This window comes from Rhinatrema bivittatum, chromosome 8, assembly GCF_901001135.1.
Source record: "Rhinatrema bivittatum chromosome 8, aRhiBiv1.1, whole genome shotgun sequence".
Classification (NCBI taxonomy): domain Eukaryota; kingdom Metazoa; phylum Chordata; class Amphibia; order Gymnophiona; family Rhinatrematidae; genus Rhinatrema; species Rhinatrema bivittatum.
Genome location: NC_042622.1, coordinates 11048754 through 11053710, shown reverse-complemented (window position 1 = coordinate 11053710; position 4957 = coordinate 11048754).

The window sequence follows — 4957 nt, the reverse complement described above, 5'->3', positions numbered from 1 at the left end:
CCTCACCACTCACCCACGGCAGCTAAACTGAAGCCCTCCCACTGCCTCTCCCCTACCATCCACTGCTGGCTCAGTCTCTCTCTGCCCTGCCGCTGCCGTTCCCCCCTCCTCAGCTGATAGGTGAGGGGGCCGGCAAGGCTGGAGGTTCTCCAAGGGCACCTGATACCCTTCCACCCGCCTTGCTCTGACCTATTTTAGCTCTGCAAATATTTCTCTCATTCACTCAGAGAGACTCAGCTTTGACCTTCCTGACCAGCTGGGCCCCACTCCCTGACAGGGCTTCCCTGTGAAGTGAAGGGAAATCTAGTTTGTTTTGTAATAAAGCTGATAATCACAGATAAATGTACCTAATTAGCTCCATTTGCTGACACACAAGCCTTTAATTGCATGTTGAATAATTAGACATATCTGCATATGCAAATGAAGCTGTTGATAGTATGTCAGTCTAACATGATTCCCCCTGAGATGAATTAAAGCCCCTTTTGTTCGGGAGATGTCTGCAATATTAATTTACATTGGCAAATAACTTTATTTGGAATATGTTACCCCTGTGTTTGTTGATACAATACAGCAAAATGAGGGAGCAGGTGAGATCCTGGGTAGATGGGGGAGATTGGAATGCAGGAGGGGGAGGGGGGAGCTGCCACTGTTACCTCCCCTAACCCCTTAGGAACGGGGAGATCTGGCCTTGCCTTCAGAAGAGCCTCCCTCCCGGGGCTGCTTGGACTCTCAGCAGATGGCCACAGCAGTGCTTTGCAGCGTTTTTGGTTTTTGGTTTTTTTGTGGCCAGGTGCATGCTGGGATATATATTCTGCCTGGCCTCCTCCCCTCTCCCCTGGATGCACAGTGCATACTAATGGCTCTCCAGCCCTTCCCCCATCTTCAGTAGCAGGGATTGGGGAAGGAGATTCTGCACTGAGGCATCGCTGCAGACAGGATTCCCTTTGCGTCTTCTTTCATAAAAATTTTTACCCTTATAAGAAACATTTTGTATCGTTTCTGCAGGCCCTCTCCTACGTCTGATGTGTGTCCTCTACTCAGGGGTCATAATTTAACTCCTCTCTGAATGCACTGTGCCAGATTCCCTTTAGAGCATTCAAGATGAAATGCATTTATTTACAAGCAACAAACAATAATGGTGCATGAAACCCAAAGCACAATCGCCAGAAAGGTAAAACAGGAGAAGGGGCTACAGTTTGCTGTCCACAGAAAGATTTATTAAGTGGTAGCAAACAGAAAGGGGCTTAAAAGCAATAAAAGATTTTGTTGCACTTAAAACCTAAAATGTTTTCCCTTTCTGGAGGGGGTGCTGGGAGTAGGATGCCCCTTTCTACACAACTGTCCCCAATACAAAATCCTTGAGTCTGGTGCAAGAGTATTTGGCGCCCTAGGTGAACCTTGGGACGGGCATCCCCCTCCTCTAACTTCCCTCTAGCACAGCGCTCCCTCCTTCCGACGGCGCTGGCTCCAGAGCAGTGCTCCTTTTCTGGGCACTGTTGGCTCCCTCTAGCACAGCGCTCCCTCCTTCCGACGGCGCTGGCTCCAGAGCAGTGCTCCTTTTCTGGGCACTGTTGGCTCCCTCTAGCACAGCGCTCCCTCCTTCCGACGGGGCTGGCTCCAGAGCAGTGCTCCTTTTCTGGGCACTGTTGGCTCCCTCTAGCACAGCGCTCCCTCCTTCCGACGGGGCTGGCTCCAGAGCAGTGCTCCTTTTCTGGGCACTGTTGGCTCCCTCCTTCTGACGGCGCTGGCTCCAGAGCAGTGCTCCTTTTCTGGGCACTGTTGGCTCCCTCTAGCAAAGTGCTCCCTCCTTCTGACGGCGCTGGCTCCAGAGCAGTGCTCCTTTTCTGGGCATTGTTGGCTCCCTCCTTCTGATGGCGCTGGCTCCAGAGCAGTGCTCCTTTTCTGGGCACTGTTGGCTCCCTCTAGCACAGTGCTCCCTCCTTCTGACGGCGCTGGCTCCAGAGCAGTGCTCCTTTTCTGGGCACTGTTGGCTCCCTCCTTCTGACGGCGCTGGCTCCAGAGCAGTGCTCCTTTTCTGGGCACTGTTGGCTCCCTCTAGCAAAGTGCTCCCTCCTTCTGACGGCACTGGCTCCAGAGCAGTGCTCCTTTTCTGGGCATTGTTGGCTCCCTCCTTCTGATGGCGCTGGCTCCAGAGCAGTGCTCCAGAGCAGTGCTCCTTTTCTGGGCACTGTTGGCTCCCTCTAGCAAAGTGCTCCCTCCTTCTGACGGCGCTAGCTCCAGAGCAGTGCTCCTTTTCTGGGCACTATTAGCTTCCTCTAGCAAAGTGCTCCCTCCTTCTGACGGCGCTAGCTCCAGAGCAGTGCTCCTTTTCTGGGCACTATTAGCTCCCTCTAGGTTTTTTTGCTGGCAGGATTTTGCTGTCCCTTAAACTTTGCTGCACTAGGTGGCTTCCTAGTTTGTCCTGGGTATTTCAGGACTCTTTTCAAATTAGTTATGTGATCTCAAGATGGTTTTCACCTGAAAATCCAAATGTTGGCTTTGTAAAGGGAGAAACCAGGAATGTGTCACTCAGGGGGCCTCTTCTGCTGGTCTGAGAGGGGTGGGCTGGCCCCACAGTTCATGACTGCAGCACTGTCTCCCTGTTGAAAGTCTTCTTGTTTGTAATTACTGGTTGTGTCCCTGTAGCACTATAGCTAGTGGGCTTCTTTTTTACTATTATTCTCTTTTATTTATTCCATGCATTTCCATTATTATTTTCAGCTACTGTAGCTATTTCCCTGTCCTCAGAGGGCTTACAATCTTTGGGATAAAGTGCAAAAGCCGGGCATCCTTTTTAAAGTCTATGCGAATGACATCCAGCTGTGGTTTCCTGTTTCCACCACTGTAGATGCCACTTTTTCCCACATTACCCGTGTGCTGCAAGAGGTGAATTTGTAGCTGAGAGAAAATAACTTGTTACTGAATGCCTCAAAGACTGAGGATCCTGTGGCATCTGCACCCACCCCCGCCCACAGTTTGTAAATGATGGCCCCATAATCCCTTTTCTTTTCTACCCTCGGGCTTTTTAAGCTGAGAAAGCTACAGACGCTCAGGTACATTTTGGATAAATGTGACTTCAGACCTGCCATTCAATCCTTAGTATTAACCACATTAGATCGCCCTATATAATAGAGCTGGGCTGCTGTTACTGAATACAGCGGCCAGAACGGATTCAGGCTGAGCTTTTAAGGGGACCGATTTCACCGGTGCCGCAGGCTTGTCACTGTCCGGCCGGCAGAGGAAAGGTTAAAGTTTAAAATCATGACATCAGAGCACGATGAGGGTCCTTTCAGTTTAAAGACTGTGATTACTGCCCATCTTGTAATCTGCGTTCTGCAGATTCTCACTTCTTAACAGCTGCTAGTGCTGGATCTGGGGAGCTGAAAATAACTTGTGCTCAGGCCTGTGTTACATGGACTCAGCTCCTCCGACTTTACGACAGATCCAGGATTATTAACTGATGTGAGAGGAGCTGAAGGTTCATCTGTTTGGTGAAGCTGTTTCAGGTTCTGGAGCTTGTGTTACCGTAGCGTTTAATATGTGGTGCCTTTTATCCTACTTATGTGGGATGCTGATGTATTTTTGTTTAATTGTTTAAATTGTAACTCGCTGAGAACATACATTTGTATTAGTGCAACAACAGTGATGTGAAATGAACATCCATTTTCATGAATCTGTGCGCCTGTAGTCCATTGGAATGGAAAGCTAGCAGTGGGCCAGACTGTAAATTATTGTAAATAAGGGCCTGATTTACTGTCTGCATGGGAAAAATGCTCACTAAATGAAGCCCTAACCTTGATCCCAAAGCGATAGAGGGTGAAGTGACTTGCCAGGGTGACAGGCAGGGGCAGTGGGATTTCCCTGGCTTACAGCCACATTGCTATCCCACGCAGAGTCCTCATTAATCAGAGCCTGGATTATTCACCTTTCATGATTTATTGCTGTCACATTCCAGGCAGTGACCCCCCGACACCAGGCATGTCACAGCCGCCTCCTCACTCTTACACGGAGGCAGCGAGGAGCTTCCATGACAACAAGGCACCCTGCACAGAGTGTGGAGAGGGGGGACCCTGGACTAGCATGTGCAGGAAGAGGGCGAGAAGCAGAGGTGGCAGGAGAGAGCCAGGATTGTGGAGGCTCACTGGTGCGAGAGGTTCTGCAGGACAGAGCCGGATCTACGGGTCAGCGGAAAGCCCCTTTAGGGGGATGCCCTGGGAAGATGGGCATCACTTGCACTATGACTTCCAACCATTATCTCATTCAACCTTCTGATTCCTGCATTAACCTGGAGCCTTCTGGATCTGCTTCCCATTAATCCTCTGCATCCTACATTAACCTGGAGCCTTCTGTATCTGCTTCCGATTAATCCTCTGCATCCTGCATTAACCTGGAGCCTTCTGTATCTGCTTCCGATTAATCCCCTGCATCCTGCATTAACCCGGAGCCTTCTAAATCTGCTTCCCATTAATCCCCTGCATCCTACATTAGCCTGGAGCCTTCTGTACCTGCTTCCCATTACTCCCTGCATCCTGCATTAACCTGGAGCCTTCTGTATCTGCTTCCCATTAATCCCTGCATCCTACATTCATCTGGAGCTTGCTGTATCTGCTTCCCATGAATCCCCTACATCCTACATTAACCTGGAGCCTTCTGTATCTGCTTCCCATTAATCCCCTACATCCTACATTAAGATGGAGCCTTCTGTATCTGCTTCCCATTAATCCCTGCATCCTACATTCATCTGGAGCCTGCTGTATCTGCTTCCCATGAATCCCCTACATCCTACATTAACCTGGAGCCTTCTGTATCTGCTTCCCATTAATCCCCTACATCCTACATTAAGATGGAGCCTTCTGTATCTGCTTCCCATTAATCCCCTGCAGCCGACATTAATCTGGAGCCTGCTGTATCTGCTTCCCATGAATCTCCTGCATCCTACATTAATCTGGAGCCTTCT